Here is a 23832-nt window from a genome sequence, read left to right as displayed (position 1 = left end):
GAAATTTTTGGGAGGAAATCTTTGTATATCGAATGTGATGATAAATTTTCAAGTTGGAATCTCCTGTTTAATATTGAGCTCAATCAGATTCAATTGGTGTAACCGTCACAAGTCTGCCAAGAATTTAGTAAATGGAGGTAGCGATGAAGCAGCCTCAGTTGTGTCATGCCAGTGCAGTGGACAGGAACTACGCCATATGTCCCTTCGTGTGCCCCTTCTTCATTCTGGAGCTGATGAACTAAAACCTGCGAGAATCCTGTGAAAACTTCCTTTGAAGATACAGCATTTATTTAGGAAAAATGGGACTTTCATGATACTCAGCTAGAATCCAGGTTTTCAAGATAATGTAAGAAAATACAGTCCAGGAGTTAGAGATCTTTGAACAGGCAGTATATAATATTTGTGGAAAAGGATTTGGTACCTGTGAGAACTTTTAAAAGACACCATAAACTCAAACCGGAAAACATAAGAAGTGCCGGTTGAGAAAATGTATAGACCTGCCCATCAAATCTTGCTACTACAATAACCAAATTGATTTCAAAGTAAGAGGATTGAAACATTTTAAGCAAGACAAAATCAATTTCATTTACCAACACTCATGAGAAGGTAAACAATAATTGTATTAACGTATTCTTAAAGGACAATTTTCAGCAATCTACAGAATTCAAGGTACACAGGTTCTGAATTTGCATTGTAAATTCTTCTATAGATTATAAGGGACTGTTGAGCAATTTGTCGAATATATGCTATGACTTTCAATTCCTTTCTTGGTTCAAAACTTGATGGAAATTTGGTTGTGCAGTTTCCTGCCAATGTATGATAGTTTCTTCTCAAAGACAGTCAAATGAGGTGTAGACAGGTATTTTTAAGATCGTATCAATGAATATCATTTTGCCTTGGAACACCCTTGTTTCAAGCATTACCACTTCCATAAAATAGAGCTCTACAACAGTCAAAATTTTAAGTTTTAAAGGTTTCCACATAGCTATTGAGTGTTTGGAGTGTGCCAGAGCTCTAAAACCTAAGGGCTCAGTTTCAGAGGTTCCATCAGAACATAATTCCATATATGACGTGCAATTCAAATATTGCATGGCAGGCTTTGGTCATCTCTAGTCATTTTTATTCATCTCATTGCAAAGATACTGCTGCTAAGTTTTATGCAGTCTTATGTGATGTCCAAATTTGGTTACTGTCTATAGTGATGTTTAGACACATCACTAAATTAAACATTTGATTAATGTGGGACTTGATCAAAATTCTCTTTTTGCCATTTTTTTGCTGTGCCAGCAATACCCAAATTGTCTAGTTTTTTACTGATAAGGTTTTTGTAAAACATGGGGAAATTTCCATTGTAAGTTTTTTATTTTCAAGATCATCAGTCAGTGTTTTATCATTTTTACTATTGCGGTATTGGTAGATTTGCCTTTTCCATGTTGGACATATTTTAGTATGATGTATTTTGTACAGTGGTTTAAAATTCTTGTTAGAACAACTGTTTGAATTAGCTTAGAGAATATAGATAGGAGGGAGATAAGCAAGTAATTACTGGTTTCCGGAACTACTATTTTTGAATTGAGGGAAAACTAGTTACTTTTAATGGTGAGGAAAAGTGTCCATTTCCGAGTGATTTATTGACTACATCCACTAGTTGTAATAGAACTTAATGACTTAAGAGAATACTTTGATTCATATTGAGTTTGGGCATTTAATTTGCTAATAATTGTGCCAATTCTTCTGATTTGTCTTTTCATAGTTTACCAGCTGTTTTATTGTTATCTGTCAAATTGAGAGTCGCAAAGTTTTCACAGCCACTAACAGTCTATGAAATTAATAAAACTACTGTTGTATGCCTCGAAGCAGAAGTCACAGCAGCATTGAAGGGGATCCATAGGCTCTAGTATTTTGTACAGAAGTGAAAACAGCTTTGGATTTGGATTGAATACAGACACATTGACAAGGCAGTGTCTGGTGATTAGAAGTTACATTTTGTCATCTTCTCAAAACACTTGCTGTACTAGAGGCAAATCGTTATTCCAAATGGATCTATGCCGTTTTCAGGACCAGGTCATGATAAAAGATAGATTTGTGCACTGTGTCTGTAGCACGGGAAGGACTGGACTGGAGTTAAAGAGTGGAATTGAGGTGAGCAAGATGAGAGCCTTACTAAATTAAAAATAAGAAAGAAATAGTTTTACACTCAGAACTTGGCTATACAGTATGACTGGGTTGTGTTAGGAGTTGTGTGTATCCAAGGATAGATTCTGCTGAAGGCATTTTTGTGTGAATGGCCTCCTGAGCTATTACAGTTCTTTGCGAATAAATTTCAGTGCACATTGACAGATCCAAGTAATCTTAGGAGACGAGATGAGGTTTATCAGAGAGAAACAGCTGCCCTCTGTGATCAATAGGAAGCAGACGGTTTAGCTATTGTGAGGGCTAGGCGATTTAGAAAAATTAATACTAAGATCTATTTCATTAGGAGTGTGGAGAAAGCTTGTAAAGATACTAAGATACTACCTATGGACAAAAAGAGTGAAACCTCCACTAAGAACTTCCGTCAAAAGTGGAATTTACATAATTGTGCCCTGGACTTGACAGCAATGTCGGCTGGGCTAAAATCTGTGATCTTGGTTGAATTGTACCTTAGGACATCAGTATCCCATCCCTCCCAAGATGAGTGAAAACTTAATAAATATGTACCAATTAAAAATTCATAAATGACCAATTTTTATGAGGTAATTAAACTTAAAATTAGTATTAATAATGAATAATAAAATTAGAACGTTTACAGCTATAATAGTATTAGGAAAGAAATACTCATTATGTTTAGATTCAGAATCTTCATTCAATATGACCTCTGTATATCGCGAATTGTCTAAGACGATCCTCGATAAATCGAAAAATGGTATTGTAAATTACTCAATATATTACATTTTTACCCTATCACATTGGGTTCAAATTATCAAGACGTGACTGTACAATAAAGTAATAAAATATTAAGGTACTACTTATGACATATTATTGTCAGCTTTTTAAAATGTAAATTAGTTATTTTTGTAAGACAACAGTCTACATTAAATACTAGTATTTGAAGGTAGAACAAACAAAATAATTTAAAGTTCTATCAAGAATAACACCAATGAATTATAACAATACTAATTACTATAATAAATATCAGGGGTTAAAAGTAACTTTTTTAACAATAATGCAATAAATAAATGTTAGTTTCCTAGTAAAATACTTAATCGTGTAAATTATACAAGAACTATACTCAAAAACACTGTTCTACAGGAAAATGTTACAGAATATAAAACACTAATTACTTCTAGTACTTATCACACAATCTTGCACTGTTGCTTTGTTTAAATTTAACTATCACCACTATGTGAGTAGTGGATTTCTGAAATAAATACTTCTAATTTTATTGCTTACAAGAGCTTATAAAAAATATTCTTCTGTTCTAAGAAATGCCCACTTTATGTTAAAATATCTGTATTAACAAAAATACCTAATTTATAATGGATTTTATTTAAAGAATAAAATCTGTTAGGTATGTTGTGTTTCATTGTAGACGATTCTATTTGTGTATTAGTGGAACAGGCAGTTTCTGAACACACTTCAGTCCTTTTGAATGCTGTTTTATCAGAGCATTTGTCTCCATTTCCTCCTCAATACTGGTATTATTTGCTTCCTCTTCAATATTACATCATCAAACCACATTTTCTTTCCTGATAATATAGATTCCATGAGTGTACAAATATCTTTTAGCTTTGATTGTTCCCACCCATTTACATTGCAATAGTAACCATTTAGTTTCTTGATTCAAGTTTTGGTTCTTCTTACTATACTTGTGTAAACCGATACAGTTCTTCCAACTTAAATCTGTTTAAGACATCAATCAATGCAACATGTCACATTGATGATTTGATAATGTTTCTTTTATACTGATTTATGCCAACTGTCTATGTACAGTGAATAAAGGTTTTGTAACCTCAACAATTATAAAAATATTAGAACTGTAGCCTTGAAAAGTATTTACTATAAGTAACAAGAATAAACCTCTCAAAACTTTTCCAGTTTTTTATTTATACAATACACATTTTACATTCAAAGAATCCATCTTCAGGTACTTGAGGTTAAGGTAGATAAATGAAGTAAATAAATAATTGAAACCAAATTGATACATGTTTTATCTCCCTTGGTGGTTAAATTATGTATTTAATTTTTATATGTGATAAATTTATATAGTTTGAAAGTCTATCAAATATTTCATTGTTTTATCTTTGTAATTTAATAATACATTAGGATTAATTTTGGCACTTTTGTTCTAAAATTGACAATATGTGACTTTTTTGCATGTGTGTACAATTCCGTGATTGTTTTCGATTTTTACTGTGTATGTATGGCTGGTGTTACTTAAATGGTCAACATATCTTGAATTTGTTGTGTCTTCAGTGGTTTTTATATGTTCATGAAATATAATTTTGAAGGATCAGCCGGTTTGCCAATATAGTAGTTTTGGCAATCGTTGCATTTTAATTTGTATACTCCACTATAGTTTAATTTTTAATTTTGATTTTGGTTTGTTGAATTACTTTTATTTTTTATTAAAAGGTCGAGGTTATTAGAAGTTTTGAAAGCTAATTAATTGATTCTAGCATTGAAGACATCATCAAATTCAAGACTCAGATTCACTTCCTGGTATTATTTGCTTCCTCTTCAATATTACATCATCAAACCACATTTTCTTTCCTGATAATATAGATTCCATGAGTGTACAAATATCTTTTAGCTTTGATTGTTCCCACCCATTTACATTGCAATAGTAACCATTTAGTTTCTTGATTCAAGTTTTGGTTCTTCTTACTATACTTGTGTAAACCGATACAGTTCTTCCAACTTAAATCTGTTTAAGACATCAATCAATGCAACATGTCACATTGATGATTTGATAATGTTTCTTTTATACTGATTTATGCCAACTGTCTATGTACAGTGAATAAAGGTTTTGTAACCTCAACAATTATAAAAATATTAGAACTGTAGCCTTGAAAAGTATTTACTATAAGTAACAAGAATAAACCTCTCAAAACTTTTCCAGTTTTTTATTTATACAATACACATTTTACATTCAAAGAATCCATCTTCAGGTACTTGAGGTTAAGGTAGATAAATGAAGTAAATAAATAATTGAAACCAAATTGATACATGTTTTATCTCCCTTGGTGGTTAAATTATGTATTTAATTTTTATATGTGATAAATTTATATAGTTTGAAAGTCTATCAAATATTTCATTGTTTTATCTTTGTAATTTAATAATACATTAGGATTAATTTTGGCACTTTTGTTCTAAAATTGACAATATGTGACTTTTTTGCATGTGTGTACAATTCCGTGATTGTTTTCGATTTTTACTGTGTATGTATGGCTGGTGTTACTTAAATGGTCAACATATCTTGAATTTGTTGTGTCTTCAGTGGTTTTATATGTTCATGAAATATAATTTTGAAGGATCAGCCGGTTTGCCAATATAGTAGTTTTGGCAATCGTTGCATTTTAATTTGTATACTCCACTATAGTTTAATTTTTAATTTTGATTTTGGTTTGTTGAATTACTTTTATTTTTTATTAAAAGGTCGAGGTTATTAGAAGTTTTGAAAGCTAATTAATTGATTCTAGCATTGAAGACATCATCAAATTCAAGACTCAGATTCACTTCCACCCTAAAAAAAACAAGTATGCCACTAAAATTTTTTGTTCCTAGTAGTTTTTTGTAAACTTTTTATTACATAGTCCACTAAATTGAACATATTTCTAATTTTGAGCAATGTGCTGACTGGAGGAAAATACCACAGATATGCAACTGAATTTCGATCACGATTTTGTTCATATAAAAGAACATATCCAGTATTATTTATATTAATATGTAGAATGTATCCATACAGTGCAGAATAAATGACGAGTGTGAGAAATTATTTAACATTATCCAGTTAATTTTTAATATGTTTTCATAAAAATAAAAGCTACCGTACTTTTAGTTGAGCTAGTTTTAAATTTTGGTGGCTACCAATCTGACATTTTGGATTTGGTATTTTAAATATGAGCAGGGTAATGTAACATAATTTTCAATAGTTTTATTCTCAACTAAATGGTTAAGCCGTTAAAAAGTTAATGAGGAAAGTCTTTAATTTTATTATCTAGGTTGGAGTTACTGTGGCATATTACTTCTGCAACATGAAATTTGTTTTCTAGAACAACAGTTTGTACCCCTGAACTTAGAATTGTAAAACATTTCTATTTTATGGACACATACTAAACAATAATTTGTTATGTTATTGCAGTTTCAAATTTTATAGATTAAATACTTCATAAATACATTGTATATCAGTGTAGAGCAAAAGGTTTTAGAGCACAGACTTGTTTTCTTCTTGTTTTTAATGTGGTTGTGGAGGTTATGTGTACAACAAATCACATTATTTGGTATAACTGTATTTTAAAACAAATTTTGTTAAAATGAAAATATTAAGTTTTTTAAGGATATGAAAGTTGCATTTGGTAAAACCATCAAGTAGTTTTTTATGATACTTAGATTTAGAGTGTATATATATTTATACTTATGCATGCTTGGGCTTCTTCAGTTGTAATGGTCAAGACAGTTTTAATAGACCTTTACGGGTAATACTTAAATTTGATTCAACTCAGCGGTCAAATTTTAAAGTTGTTAAAAAATTGTACGATAGCTTTTAAAACAATTAATTTGGTTTGATTTCTAAAACACTATTAGAATTCTAACAAAATGATGTAGCATAGTTGGCATTAATAATTATACAATAGCTAGAGGTGTATTTTGTAAATTCTGTCATTTAAAATTCAAGTGAAATAAACTATTTTGTCCTAGGATATTTTGAAATCTAACATTTAGTAGAATGACCTATAGACTTTTGGACTGAGCAGTATTTGTCTACTTATTTATCATGTGCATGATGATTTTTAAGGGGATTTCTATGTGTGTCTAATTATTAATTTTCATACTGTCAAAGTGTTATCTTGTACTTTTTACTTTAGATTTATCTTTATTGCTTATTAAATTAAAATATGTTTCTATCTTAAAGTGTTCAGAATATTAAAAAAAAACTTTATACATCTTATTACAACCTTACTAAGAATTTTGATCCCAACTTGTTTAATGGTATATGAACCGTTCTTAATTATTATTATGATCACATTTATTACAGCCTAATATTGTAACAGTGGTAAGGAATATGAGTTGTTAGGTTTTATATTGAACAATAGTGAGGGATTCAACTGGGTACAGTGGAAATTTAAGCCATCAGAGTAGGTTTAATTAACTAGAGTTTGATTTAACTGACACTATTTACTTTTCCTTCAAAAATCTCTGGTGCCAAATTACATTTAAAGAAATGTTATTGGTCAACATAGGTTAGTTTCTGTCTTATAAACCATTACGTAAGGCGACCCCGAGGATATCAGTTCTCGGAAACAAGAGGTGGACGGCGCGGCGCGGCAGTAGGCGGCAGAGAGCCGGGCCTGGATGGCGTCGCGGTGCGGTGTGGTGTGGGCGCCGCGGCGTTGAGTCACGACACGACGCTGGAGTGTGACTCACCGCTACATCGACCCGGCCTGACCGTGGCCTGACTGACTCACCTCACTTCTACCGCTGCCGCTGCCTGCCCTCGACTCTCGCTCTCAGCTACTTGTGCCGGCGGCCTGGGCTTCCCCCGCGTCACTGCACAAGTGGGAAAGTATGAATGGAGGCGATGATACTAGCATGTAGTAGACTACGATATCCACATCCGGAATTCCTGGTTATCTGTGATGTTTACAGTATTCGGATTTTCCAAGCGTTCTCGTTATCGCCATTGGCACTTCACACTCTCGAGATATGGATCTTGGTCTTGTTGTTTAATCTAGAATGGCTGTTACGTTAATTAAGACAAAAATAATCTACTTGCGATGGATTTTCCTCCTGTTTCTTACTTTGGTATACGATTGGCAAAATAGTTTCAGTTGACATTCAAATTATAGGGAATAAAAAATGTACAGAGCGGAAATAAATTACTCACTTAAATAAATTTCTTAGGTCTGAAACAGTTACTAGTCGCATGAATGTAAAAGAGACCTAAACGAATTTAACTTAAGCGTGTTAAGTAATATTATTGTAACTTAATTTGTTTTTCAACTATAATAGTAGTTATACAAGCAATTACACTACCCCATGCTTCTTCACAGTTATTTAATAGCTCATATTTTTAACCTCACTGCACGGTTCTATTTCACCTAAAAGAATATTCTGGTCTTGCTGTTTAACAAGGAAAAGGAAAGTACAAAAATATTGTAACAATTTTCCTGTTTTTAATTGTTCTATTAAAAACTTGGTGCTTCAATTTTGAAGAGTACTAGCATCAAATTTCGCAGAATACGTTGTCTATGGGGTATAGACATAATAAGTCATAAATTATATTAATTTGTTTACTATTATTGAATTTTACTTTCGCAATAATCAGTTTTAAGTAAATAGCAACAGGCCTACTTGTAGAAATAGACTGACGTTGAAAATAAATTATAGGCATTCTATTTTGTTTGTTTATTTTATTAGCTGCAAACTATGCAGAAGTATTAATAATTTTAAGGAAGCAAAACTGAGGTAGGTCAACTCATATTAATGTTGTATATTTTTTATTTGAAATTTTTAGAACTGAAAATGATATGGGATTTAATCACCCGTCCTTCTAAATATGAAATCGGTATAGGTACACATGGTACCTGGGCATTGCACAACGCGCAAGTCTATCAATCTGAAACCCGTGCTGCGCAGCCGTGGTTAGCAGAAGCAGTTGCGGGAAGGGGAGTGAAGAGGAAGGACCGGTTTCTAGCCGCTATCGGCAATCATGACGCCTTCTGGGAATTTCATAGTGACGTCAATGAAAGAGAAATTAGAACTGCATTTTGGAAAAGACACGAGTTCTTCACGAAGTAACCTTTCATGGCACTGATTCATATCGCACAGAACAGTGCTGAAACATTACAAAATCTAAATTGATGTTAATTATTTAATTTAAAGCTTTTTGTTGTAATTATTAAAAATTACAGAACCGAAACGGTCATGCTGATATCGAATATGACTGCTCCAACATCAAATCCTAACAGACATCCAGTATGATTGTACTCTTATCGTATACTGTCCACCTCTTCCGGCTCGCAAAAACCACTGTTCACGTGACTTCAGTCACTCGCAGCTCCTCCAAGTCCCTTCGCGGGTTTATTACGTTGTTGAGGTTGAGGAAAGTACGAAACGGATTGTCACTGAATCACTCTGCAATGCTTCCAACGGCTAACTGTTGTGTAAGTGCCATATCGGGGAAACATTGTAAAAAACTCTTCTACTGATTCTGTTTAGTACCGGTACTGTACATGAATCAAATTTGGTTAAGACATTGTGTAAAACAACATATACAGTGTGTTAATAAATTACTCTACCAAACTTCACCATTTGATTTGAAGTTGTATAATGCAAAAATGTATAACGAATCAAATATGGCATCATAATGTTCAAATATGGTAACCCATATTTTACTACCCTTATAAACTTTTCATAAATTCTCCTGTTTGTGAGTTATTAAGGTTTGAAAGTTTTGTACGGCCGCAATTTTTAAACACAATAAAATATTTTTCTGAGACTTTTTTAAAAACAGGTCTTAATTAGACTACATTTTTGCAAAATTTGAACTGTATACCATTAAATTAAAGATTTTTTTCTTTGAAAAACAGACACAGATTGTTTAATACTAGTCTGCACATATCTTTTGTTATATACATGTACATTTTATAATGTGTAGGGCGTTAACATTACGTAATAATGAAACTAATAATTAGGTATGTTTTTATTTATAGTTACAGACTTACAGGATTAAAATAAAATTATATAACACAAATCAATTGTGTGTGTTCGCAAATGCATAATATGCGTGCTCGTGTGTTTTAAATGTGTATGTATGTGTAAAATATTAAACCCAATTTAATTTTTTATCAAAAGAATTACTTTCGTTTATTTATTTGGTTAAAATTTATTTTCTTCATTCCTAATGTTCTGTGGTAAATATTAAAATACTTGTGAAAATAAAGTAAAACAAAACTAAGAAGATCGATATTTTCTTTGGCTTTGAATATTTAGTTTTGCTTAGATACTCTTCGAATAGTTTTTATTATTACAGTTTGGTAACTAATCAACACAGCCGCTTATTGTACTACAAAAGTACCACATAATAATTTAAAATAAATTTGACTTTTAGTGTAACTTTGTTTTATCATGTTGTTCAAACTCACGTTTTATGGGTGTTATCAATGTAAACTCTGATAGAATAATTACAGATTCAGTTTGTTAAAATTAATTTAACACTTTAAATGTCATTTAGTTTACAACTTGTAGTGGGTGATGTGGGAGTTGGTTGTTTTAACTTGTTGCTGTTTTCAGTGCGCGGGCGCTTGAACAGCCCGCGCAAACGCTTTGAATGCTGGGAAACGTGTGTCTAAACAATCTCGGCCCAATCGCGCAGCAGATGTATTTCAGTTCTTTGAAAGTGTGGTCATCAGTGCTCAAAATATCTTTTCAGACACACTCGAGTTTTAATATTTTAATCCGATTAGGATAGTACACTCTAAGTTGTGTTAGCATGAAATTAGCGATTGAATGATTTTACTCCTTATAAAAGTGAATACAGTGTTACTGAACAAGTTTGTGAGAAGCAACTATTGTAAAGTGAAGTTTCCAAAGTTATTATTAACTTTTAACAAGGCAAAAGGCCTTGACAATTTACCATCTGAACTTAATTCTTTGAAATGAATAATACCTCAAATCTTGGACATCTACATTAATTTACAGTAAGTGAGTAAATGAACAGATTTTTACGTTTAATTATAAAATATCTTAAGTTGTGAGTTAATAAAAATGAAACAATTTCAACAACTTTTCCTTAGTTAAAAGTGATTAATAGGCCTGAATTAGTGAGGTTTAAAACAACCTAGATCTAATTAAGCTACTCTATTAGGTTGAGTTGTAAATTAAAAGGATTATAATGTAGTGTACTTAACTATATGTTTGCCTATGACACCATATTTAACTCGAAGCAAAAAATAAGTCTTTTGTTTACAGTTGCATTACAGTATAAAATTAGACAATTAATAAAAACAAATAAATTGAAAACAAAATTTAATAGTACAACTATTTTTACCTACAGTATAGTGTATTTATTCTCTTTTAAGTACTATGTAGCTTATTTAATTCTGTCATGAACTTGGTCTGGTCGATTTTCTTTTCTCACTAGTAGCCTATGAGTATTTATTTGATTGTTTAGTTCAGACTAGGCCTATCTGGGGCGAAAATATCAAATTTTGCTATAATTCTGTACTGGGATGGTAAAAGAAACAAAATATTGAATTAAAATGAATAGATCTACCGGTTTTAATTATGTTGGCAATCTACGGCATAAACTTAGCGTCCGGTCAGAGTAGATATTATTTAATGTATGTGCAATGTCTTTAGAATTAAAAACATTAAACAAAATAATTCTTTTATTGAAAAAAAAGAAGTATTGAAAGAGAGTTCACAAATGTGCTATAATCTTTGCTCCTTCTAAATGTTTGAAATTGTGATTGGTAAAAATTGTACTATTTTGAAATAAACTACTTTTTTAGAGTTTAGTAAATTTGGTAGTCCTAAGTGTATTTTTAAATTATAAATTCCTTAGGCTGAATTATACAAAATTAAATGTTTTTTAACATTTAAAATATGTGAGTTCTAGATTTTTGTTTTTAAATTATGGCTTCATTATAATAAGTGACCACTATCACAATCGAATCAGGGTACGAAATTACTAATATTAGAAATACCTAAACTATCAAATACATTCTAATTAAAGCGGTTTACATTTGATTATTGCCAGTTAAAAAAAAAATGTATTGAATATAACAATATTGTTCCAAATAAATTCAAATATATTAAAACAAATTTTATTGGTATCAATTTACAATAACGTGACCATGGAAAGGCATGTTCATTTTTTCCCCCTGAAAACTACAATTTTTCCTGAAAACAATAGTGAAGAAAAAATTCGTCGGCAACGAAAATCAAAGGAGTTACGATTTTTTGAAAACTCTGTTTTTGACAGTATCTCTGGCAATTTTACTGAAATGATGCTGACAAGTACGTTAATTCTGTCAACGATGCCTGCCCGCTGCGCAGTGCTGCGCAGTGCTGCGCACTGCTTGCTCTTTTAGAAAAAAAAATTAACTCGAGCTTGCAAAAGTCGAATCCCAGATCACGTGATGCCCCTGATCCTTAACCCTCCAAGTGTTGTTCGACAAAATTTTGTCGGTTATTTTCCATTTTTAACGCAATAATGCCCGAAAGGCATCAATATAATACAATAATATACTTTCCCCCCAGTTTATATGCACCTGTGATAATAATACTTGGCTATAAATGCCCAACCCATGAAGAAAAGTCCATTTTTCATGGTCACGGTATTGTAAATAAATACCATTTTATTGTATTTGACTAATGTCCGTAAATACAATGGAAATGACATGTGCTATTTTTGTCGTAAGCTGCAGACACGTTTATTCTTCGTAATAATAAAGAGTAACTAAAGGTACTTTGGGATTATACCGACCACACCAGTATGAAGAACACAAAAATAGAAATTTATAGAAACAAAAACATGATAGAACGAAAAAACAACTCTTCAATTACAAAATTACAAACTTACAAGCATTTCCAGGTATTGTGATCGGTATTGTTGTCGCTGTTATCTTATCTTTCTCGAGAATCCTGATTACGGCAGGCCGCGCGGCATCACGTGATTTGCACGGTACATAATTACCTTTCCATTACAATTCAATTTATATTTCTGATTAGCCCCTCTAGAATTTGATATTTTACTGATAGGTACTATCTCGAGGGATGTTTTTCTTTCGTCGACATCAGCGCGGGGCAGCACCGAAGGTGCTGCCGAAGCCCGCGCTGATGGCCGGAGGCACTCGCATTTTGGGTGGCGGAATGTGATCAAGAATAAAAACAAGTTTTGAGTGTTTTTTTAAATAAAGAGTTTAGTTTGGTAAATGTTTGTTTTTGTTGAATTTTTGTGTTTGGAGAAATGTAGAGGTAAAAACACGGAAGTACAACAAAGCGATGCACCAGCTGAACGGGCGGCGAGACTCTGCAATCACGTTATCTACTAGACGCTCGACTTTGACCTCTGTCTGAGGATGGGGAGGGGTTTGCGATAAGACAATTCCTGTTTTATATTGACGAAATATTGTTCTACGCTAATCTAGTAATCAGTAGAAACGAAATGTGAAATAACGATTCATGTCTGGGTGTGGTCGGTATAATCCCAAAGTACCTAACTAAATGCTACACTGTTGTGTTTGTTACATTTTACTACCATACAATAAAATGATATAGTTTTGTATTCATCATTAAATTATTACTGTACTTATTTAAGATATAAAAACGGCTAAACTAGGTACTTTTAATTTGAAAAACCTAAACCATAATTTGGTTCCACATTTTGGTAGTTTAGATGGTATCAATCTATTGTGGTGGTGGCCTCTTTTTATAGCCTACTGCACGCTAAATCATAAAAGTAAAAAAAAGTATAATAGTTGGATTTATTGTACAAGGGTACTTTGGTATTCTCCAGAGGCCACTATTTTTGGAAGAATTTTTCTCACCTTAGACCTAAAAAACTACATTATTAGAAAGAACAGATTTAATTTGGCTTCCTTTGAAAATTATATGTCATAATGATCGTTTCTTGTTTTCTGCATCCCAAAAGGAAACGATATCGGTGAGAGGAGGCCACTCTGTCTCTACCTATTGTGTTATTAGGCCATATAAGTAGGTAAAGTATATATGTATGCGTTAAAAATATAAAAAAATTAATGAGCGTTTGCGTGACCTGAGCTTGAATTTAGGTATCATCTCGAGGGATGGTTTTCTTTTTTTGCCAGAAGTACGGGATGGCGCTGAAGCCTGCGGTGATAGCTATGGGTGTTTCCGATATGTACTTTCCTGACCTCAGATGACGTGCCAGGTCGTCAAATGTGATCTCATGTTGAAACAGATGGACGATCTGGTACTTAATCTGAGTTCAGGAATGCACCGATTGAAAATTCCCTTGGCCATCTGTACAGGCTTCGGTGATGCCTTTGGCGCCACCTCACACTTCCGCCAAAAAAAGAAAAACATCTCGAAATTCAACCTGTCACGCAAGCTCCCATAAAAGTTATCTTTAACTTTGTTACTATGTAACATATTTATGATAACCTAAACAAAACATATTAATATCACGTGATAACAAGTAGTAAGTAGAGCAGAGAGGCCTCCTCAATGAGATCGCTTCTGTTTGGGAGGTAGAAATTAGAAGGCAGAAAAAAAGAACCGGCCATCGTAGTGGCATGTAGTTTTCACAGTAAGTAAAATAAATTCTGTTCTTTCTAATAATGTAGTGGCTTAGGTCCTCGGTAAGAAAAACTCTTCCAAAAACAGTGGCCTCTGGATAATACCAAAGTACATAAAATTGTTTATAATTCATTTATAAATAAACACTAATTTTTAAATGTTTTGGTTAAGTTTGACAAGCGCATTTTTAGTTAATATAATAAATACCCAAGGGTGAATTATATATATATTATATATATATATATATATATATATATATATATAAATTTTAATGTTTATGTGAGTATATTATTACAAAAATGTTATTATTTTATACACAAATTATATTACATCAAAATTTAATTTATAAAGTTATCTCCACAGTATATTTTTGATTGGTTCAGAACATATTGTGTGTTAAATAATAAAATAGTAGAATATATACGGAGTTGGATCTTCTATATATTCTTATCGAAGTCATACCATAAAAAAATGTTAACCAAACAAAAATTAAAGAAATATCTCTTATTTTTCTCGTTACAATATATATACAATACAATATAACTATAACATTTTAATACTATTTCTAAGATTTTTTAAGAAAACAATAAACCAAATTCTAGCTTTATGATGTGTAATAACGGTTCAGATTGTTATATAAAACAAACAAAATGTTTTAAATCAGCCTGTTACCCGTGGTTTCGCACGCAATCTTTAGAACTGAAGTCCTTATATTACTTAGTAAAAGCAATTATGATGTAATATGATGGAAGTCCTATAAAATTTTTCAAATATAAGTAGGCATACGTCAGGTAGATATTATTTAAGTTCATGGTAAATAGTATCAGAGTTTAATTTAATTATTATATCATGTTTGGCACATTTAGGAGCATTTCTGGTTCTAATTAATTATACACATAACGTCACAGCTAAATCTGCCTTGTCATCCCAATCAAGAAAACACAAATCTCTGATCACACAGGTCTCGGAAACTTACTTCGGTCAGAAAGCGTATATTTCAAGTCCTTGTCATATATTTCAGGTCTAAGATATTTCCAGTACCATAGTAGAGTTTGCCTTGTTATATATACTTAAAAAAAAAAAAAAAATACGTAAAAAATATATATACTTACGTAGGACTGAGATGCCTACTTCGGTTAAAAAGTGTCTACTTAAGACCTTTTTAATTCACTTACCTACTATGTCACAGTTTAGCTTGCCATATTGCCTAGATCAGTATACTATATACGTTCGATTATCTAGTTCTCGGAAATCTATTTTGGTCAAAATCATGTTGACATAATTGAGTTTGCCTTGTCCTGATGAAGAAAATACACACATAAGTAGGACTGAAAAGCCTATTACGACCTAGGGGGAAGTCCTACCTACTTCTTATGTACTTTCTGTATAAGGGGGAAATCCTTATTCAGGTTATTCAACATTCCAAAATTATCATTATTAAAGTTTTGAGTTACACTTCTTTTTTGGACTGTAGCCAGGGAAAGAATGACTCGTTGAGGCATGATAGTATTTATTTCTTTTTTCTATAAGCCATTTTTAAAATGTACTATCGTAATATCAAGGAAGCCCACCAGTTTGAAGTAACTTATGTGAAAACATTCATAACTTTGTTCATTAATGTTAGTTTTATAACAGTATTTAATGCATTAGATGATTTTAATTCGTCACTGGTGCAATCTGGAGTAAAATTTATATATTGTTTTATTTACTATCTGCATTACACTACCGATCAAGCACGGTTTACTTATTATTGATAAAATTTAAATGTAAACAGATGTTTCAGAAAGTTTGTCGAGCTATAGCTGTCAACAGCTGTTTACAAACTGTGCTAGTTTAATTTGAATTATGAAACGTAAAAACTACAATCTTTTCTGAATTCCAAAATATTCCAGGTAACTTTTCTTAACTTTTTCTTCATAAAAACCTTCCTTGGATTTCAATGGAGATTTTACAAAAAGAATTAAACGAATTGGTCCAGCCGTTATAAAAATTTGCGCTTACCAACACATTTTGCGATTAATTTTTATATTTTACTAGCTGACCCGACAGACTTCGTCCTGTCAAAAAGATTTGTAATGTGGCAGTTTTTTTGCCTACGTATTTAAAAAAAATTCTCCTGAACAGAACCGTCACCCTGGTGATAGGGCGTTGTGAATAAAAAATAATTAAATAAAACATATATAAGGATTTAAAAGTAAGTAATCGCTTTATTGTTAATCATGGTGAATCATAATTATTATTATTATCATTTGTAGTGCTTTGTGGTATACGATGTTTTTTGTTTGATTACCTGGCGCATAGATAAACAAATCTGATGGTTTTCCAACACGGGAACAGGCAACATACAATTGACCATGTGAGAAACATGGGTTTTCTAGATTAATACCACAAACACTTAATGATTGCCCCTGGGACTTGTTTATAGTCATAGCAAAAGCAAGCCACACTGGAAACTGTAGTCGTTTAAACTCAAATGGCACATCAGTCGGAATCATTGGGATGTGCGGTATGAGAACATCCTCTCCTTTATACTTTCCTTTGAGTATAGTTGCTTCTATCACATTGTTTAGTAAATTTTTTATCGCTAACGGTGTACCGTTGCAAAGACGCGGTTGGTTGATATTTCGCAACATTATAACCACCGATCCAACCTTTTTAATTGAAGATTGTGAGGTGGCAATCCTGGCAAATCCAGCGAGTTTAAAAATTCCGGTGGATAGTTGACTACATCATCTTGATTAGTAGCCGAATCAACTGATTTATATATCCTCAATTCGCCTGTAATTTGTTCTTGAATTTTGAAATTTAATTCATTTACATCTATGTTTTTTGCAGCCAGTATAGCTCGTTCGCTCAACCAATCATGGTTTCTGTAATTTTGAGAAACATCTGGAAACACCTTCTGAATAAGTTCATCTTTTGATCGAGTTAACTGACAAAAACTTTGAGGAAAGTTATAATGCAGCCAGTCAACATGTCTATAGGAAATTTGCCATTACCAATGTCAATGAGTTGTTTAGAGAATATGTTTCCAGATTGGTCATTTTGCAACTCGACACGCATATTCTTGCTTAAATGAAGTACTTTGACATGTTTCCACAAATTGGAGGACTTTAGACATGCATTGAGTTCATCAGCTGGCGTTGATCGTGGAATCACTGGCAATGTTTGAACGAAAATCTCCTGCTAATAAAATCATTTGCACCACCAAATCGGTTATTATTGCTCCGTAGATCTTTTAAGGTTCTGTCTAAAGCCTCCAAAGATTTTTTATGTGCCATCGTGCATTCATCCCAAACAATCAATTTACATTGCTGCAAAACCTTTGCCATTGCAGAGTTCTTCGAAACGTTGCAGGTTGGAGTTTCATTGCTTTGCATATTTAATGGCAATTTTAGTGCTGAATGGGCTGTTCGACCACCTTCAAGCAAAGTTGCTGCGATTCCCGACGAAGCGAGTGCAAGTGCAATTTTATTTTGTGAGCGAATTGTTGCTAATATTAATTGAAATCAAAAAAGTTTTTCTCCTGTACCACCAGGTGCATCTAAGAAGTAAATCCCTCCAGTTTCATCATTTGTTACTTTCATAAGAGTTTCAAATACATACTTCTGTTGTTCATTTAACAGTGGAAGATTTGTTTTGAATTAATTCTTTCAAAGCGTTGAAATCATACAGTTTTTCTCGATGCAACTCTTGGTTTAAAAGCGTCATGCATTGGACGATTGGGCGCGGTCAGGCCTATTGAATTAATAGTTTGTTTTGACATTATCAAGCACATGTCCTCAATTGAAATCAATGCTTCATTGTAAATTTCTCCATTGATTTGTATATTTGGATTTCCCATTCTATTCCGTATTTGATACAAAATATCATCACACATTATAATCTTTGTACTTGATCCACAAATCAATTGGGTTTGATGGGAAGCATGTAGATATGATTATAGAAAACAATGTTCGTAGTTGATGAGCGTGTGATGATATTACAGCATCATTGAGAGTTTGATCCCAATGAGCGTCATTTTCAAGCAATTGCAAACGTTGACAGGCTTCTCTGTAGGATCCACACAATTCACCATCAACAGTTCGTAACTGTTGGAATGATGTTGGGCCACGTACATTGACTAATAGCAGTCGTAAATAAAAACATTCATCATTGCTTGGATGTACTGAATAAATCCGGCCAATCGCATCGGTGGAATATACATCTGTATATCCTGGAACTGGTTTTTCCTTGTTTCCGTCGTATAAATCTCCTTGAGGATTGATTCCAGGTATAATATTTTGGCATTTCAGAATATAGCAATGTTTGTGCGAATCATCGTTTTGGCATGTCTCAAAAAAACTGGTTAATGTAGTAGATGGTGGCTGAGCAGCTCTTTGTACTGCGTTCTGTGCTGTAAAATACACTCTTTGTCCATTTTCTAAATGCACAGCTAAGTGAACAACAGAAGGGTGTCTCTCATGAATAGGAAAGAGAAAATATTCGCCAAACTGCTTCATTACTACTGACATAGCGGCCCATTTGGTATTGGGTAACTTCATCATTGGAATTCTCTGCACCAATTCCAATCACAGCCATATCACTCCCTTTGGTTACATATTTGCAAATGTATTTAATAGATTTCACTGAATGGCAAGATTCAATGTTGATGTGTGCTTTGAATGTCTTTGATAAAATGGGTGAATATGGAACAATCCAACGATTATCTATTTCAATATCTTGTTGATTTAATTTGACAATTGTTGATTTTCCATTGTCTGCTGTCGATCTGCGACGATTACAATGGATAACCGTCATTACCAGTAATTGTTTCCGATATTAATGTCCGTGGATATCGTTTTGAACATTTACCATCCATCATACACGGTGAATTTTGATTAAGAGTTCCACAGGGACCATGTATCATGTTTTTGATAACTACCTCATGCAATCCAGGATCTACTTGTACATTAGGGATTTCAGCTGATATCACTGCATCAACTTCATTTGGCCTTATCTTTTCAACCAACCAAATCAAAATGTGTGCATGTGGCAATCCTCGTTTCTGCCACTCCACAGAATACATCCAGCAGCGTGTCTCACCAAACACATTATGTTTTACGATGAAATCCATTAAAGATTTCAATTTTTGTCTAAAGACTCTGGCTGTAATATCATGACGATCAATGGGTGATTGCCCAGGGAATAACTCCTGCTTGATTTCTATCCATTGCGGATTGCATGTAAATGTGATGAACAAAATCTGCTGTACCATAATGACGAACATACGACATGGCATCTTGAGCATATTCGTGGCATATGCCGAGGGCTTCCGATGTATGTTGCTGGAAGAATAGTCATCCGACCGACATTCTGTGCATTTCCAATCAGTATTAATCGCATCTCGAAGGTGAATATACTCTTCAGATCGGAGTTTGGTTTGATTCAACCTGATGAATGTTAATCTCTCCGTTTCAATTTTAACATACATGTCAACAACATATTTGTGATATAATCGCCGACATTTCAATATGTGATTTTCTTCATTTTCCCCCGAATCATTAGGCGGTATGAATAATAGTTCATTGAACTGACTTTTTTGTTGGTTTCAGAACCTGTAAATATATTTTGTTTTAATAACATTCAAATATAAAATTAAAATATACATAATATAATGACTGAGATATTATCGCCATAGCTAAACTAATATTTTAGTTACCTGTAATGGGATTTATCATTTTTATTGAGAAATCGTAGCCATCTTCACCTTGCCAAAATATAATGGGATATTGCAGTGCATCATATGAGCGGTGTGTTTCCTTTATACGTTGTAATTGATCATTCCGACGATGTAAAACAATATCACGTTGATTCCAAGTTTTTCTCCAACTACAACGATAGCAACTTCATCAATAGTTGGTGCATTAAAACGTCTTGTATGTTGACCTGCAGGTGTTTTATCAGCTCTGATTACAATTTTGTGATTATCGGATGGCATCAGATCCAGGGCAGTTTTAAAACAATATAATCAATTGATTGTGTTGATGAAATAAAGTTTGTAATTGTTCTACAATAGACCTCTTTACTAAATTGTTATGTGCACAACGCAGATCAATTTCTTGTGGTGAATTGCCCATAAAATAAATTTGCAGGAATTTGTTGTCGCTATCTGACACTGGTAACAGTGAACCTGCTCTGTGATATATTTGCCCTTGTATCTGTAAATAAAAAAAAATATTATGGTGTGGTATAAATTAATGGATTGTCAGTGATCAAACTTAAATAATATTTTATCTTAAAAAGTATATATTTAGTTTTAACTAATATCTATCAAATATAAAATATAATAAAAGTGTCACTGAAAACTGAATCACCATATAATATGATGACTAAGTGATATATAAGTGATTAAGAAATTAAAGATTAGTGACACATCTTAACTTTGGTGACAGAAAATTTTGTTCGCTAAAATAATTATGAGTAACTGCTATAATACATACCTTTGAAAGTTGGCATAAAATTTTCCCGAACTACATTTGTTGTCCCAAATGAAGTCATTTGAAAGCAATTGTTATATATTGTTGGATATGTGTCAAAAAGTGTATAGAATCTGTTCCTATTCCTGAAACCAATGAGTACAATGGTTCTGGTGGTGGATCCAATGGTATCAATTTTACTTTACCATTTGCGCAACACAATCCATTGCCTTCGTTTTTGTATTTTAATGCCTTACAGTGTGAGCAAACCGAGTTCATAAAACCAATAACAACACATTGGTAGTTACTGTAGTCAATTGACACATCGTAACTGAAAGCAGCTCGATTCAAACTTGCGCGATTATTAGTTGAATGTCGCGCGCTCGCGATTCACGCGTTTGTAATATCCGAATTCTTTCACGTTCATTTCCGTCGTCACGTTCTTGTGCAGTACGATTAGATCGGTAATTAGCTTGGTTTGTAGCATTTCTGGTTCTTCTACCTAAATTGCTTCGTCTTATAGGAGGCATATCAAATATAAATTATTTTTTCACTAATCACGAACTAAACAAACACTAACTAAGTAAACACTCTGCACAAAACACGATATACGAATTTGTTTCGTGTATCAGTTGACAAAAGCAAACTCAATAGATTAGGTCACAGATTATATTAATGTTTTATTTACTATCTGCATTACACGATCACGCACTGTTTATTTATTATTGGTAACATTTAAATGTAAGCAGATGTTTCAGAAAGTTTGTCGAACTATAGCTGTCAACAGCTGTTTAGTACCAGTTTAATTTTAATTATGAAACGTACAAACTACAATTTTTCCTGAATTTCCAAAATATTCCAGATATATTTTCTTAACTTTTTCTTCATAAAAACCTCCTCGGATTTCAATGAACATTTTACAAAAAGAATTAACTGAATCCGTCCACCCGTTATCGAGTTTAGCGCTTACCAAACACATTTCGACATTCATTTTTATTTATAAGATATATATCTACTTTATTAATAGGTGTTTTTTTAAAATAAAGTTAATAGTAAGTAACTAATATTACAAAGTTGAATTGACCCCTTCATTTCTTAGATGTCAGGAATGTCAGTCACTTTGTAATTGAACATAAATGAAAAAGCAGAATTAAAAAAATACATGAAAATTAACCTAAAATAAAAAATATAGAAATTTGCAGTAATGCAGACTAAAGCCTAGTATGTGCGTCTACAAAAAAAGTGACTGCAGGGAGACCAGTCTGCACATTTTCCGCATCAGGTGATAAGGGTTCCCTAATCCTCAGACAAAGGTTCTTGAGGCTCAGACAAACAATAAATACCTGACTGTCACGTGTACCCTATCACAGGGCCAGCCATCCTACCAAGGGACCTATTACCCTACTCGAGGGCCTATTATCGTACTTGAGAGTCAAATGCTCTATCCGAAGGTTTATCACTAACCGAGAACTAAATGTTGTACTCAAGAACCATTCACTCTACCTGAGGGCTTACCACCCTACTCAAGATGGATTTTCTTCCATAGTCCTCTAACAGGTAACTGCCATATATATGGCAACGTGGTTGCTCCCGCACTGACACTTCTGCATATATGGCAGTAACATCAGCAAACAGATGTTTCAGAAATCTGGTGTATTTTTTATGTTTCGGTTCAAAACCGAGTATCAATTGACAGTACAACAGTCGACCTTATTGATTGAAGTATAAACTATTATTACTCAATAAATCAAACAATATTCCTCCTTGTATGGTTAGAAAAAACGTCTTGTGTGAACAACTGTTTTGACTGTGACCAGTTGACTGAATTTTAGGGACAAATTGGGTGATTTAAGAGAACTATTAGCTGAACTGGAACCATTGTCTGGTGAAGATGAACATAATAATTCTGAAAATTCTGTATCTGGCTTGTACAAGATTCAATTTGTTTTTGAATAACAAAACTATGGTAACAATAATAAATTAGTACTTGAGTTTTCTTCAAAACAATGAAAATATAGTAAATCTTTTAGGTTAAATTTCCAATGTTAGTGAATTTTGCACAAAAAGTTCTAAAATTGCTAAAAAAGTAAATAATTTCCAAGTAAAAACACTAAAACTATATATATTTTTAGGAACTATAAAATTGTGCTTCTTTTATTTGTTTTGGGATTTATATAAACCCATCTCACACATATGATGAAAGTAGTACAATGTTATAAATAATTCAAAACATTCTTATCACACCTAATTTTTTTAAATATAAGAACGTAATAGTAAAATTAATTTATAATAAATAAATAAATATTAGGGGTTTTTAAACTTTTGACTGGTAAACTTTGGGGAACCTAGTAAAATTCTGAAATTTACTGTGCATGTTAAGTTCAGTTCTATTTCATCTCCTGCTTAGTGCATCATCTGAAATCTGACGCTATAACAGACTTGACTCCTGGAATCTAGATTCCTCATCCAATTGAAGAGATCGAAAAAGATTGTTACAAGCAGCCTATCGGTTGTTTATTGTAGGAGAGATAATCCTGATATATTATTTTATAGCTTACTACCAAATATCCCCATGTCCAACCAACTTAATTGACCACTAAAGTTTTGTTGTACAGAAATAATCATTCACTGGGTAGTTTGCAGTACTTTTTGCCTGTCTAATACTATTGGTTGCAGGACACCCAGCAAATAGCCACTTCTTAAGATTGTACTGAGTTCTTAATTTTTATTTACTATATAACTATTTTTTAGTTACAGTATTCATAAAAAGATATATATTTTCCTTTAAAGTCTATTAAAATAATTTTACTGTGTTTTTGTTTTAAAGTTCTTTGTAGTCATTTACGCTATGTCTGATTGTCACAAGTTTTCTATCTATGTCCATCACAAT

At 32.6% G+C, this 23832-nt stretch overlaps 1 protein-coding gene across 9 annotated transcripts in view; it reads left to right on the top strand.

Moving 5' to 3' along the window:
- LOC124356810 (embryonic polarity protein dorsal) overlaps positions 1 to 23832 on the top strand; it is a 68099-nt gene that overhangs the window by 2494 nt on the left and 41773 nt on the right. For 2 of the 9 annotated variants that reach the window (XM_046808030.1, XM_046808025.1), the window contains exon 1: positions 10553 to 10905. The exons of 4 other annotated variants lie outside the window; for them this stretch is intronic. The gene's annotated coding sequence lies outside the window, so the exon portion shown is untranslated. Of the gene's footprint in view, positions 1 to 10552; positions 10906 to 23832 lie in introns of those variants that run through there. 3 more of the 9 variants (XM_046808029.1, XM_046808024.1, XM_046808031.1) reach the window with 2 other exon arrangements.

The sequence above is a fragment of the Homalodisca vitripennis genome, chromosome 3 (genome assembly GCF_021130785.1).
Source record: "Homalodisca vitripennis isolate AUS2020 chromosome 3, UT_GWSS_2.1, whole genome shotgun sequence".
In the NCBI taxonomy this organism is placed as follows: Eukaryota; Metazoa; Arthropoda; class Insecta; order Hemiptera; family Cicadellidae; genus Homalodisca; species Homalodisca vitripennis.
Note: the sequence above shows the minus strand (reverse complement) of the source record. Positions and strands in the feature narration are given on the sequence as shown.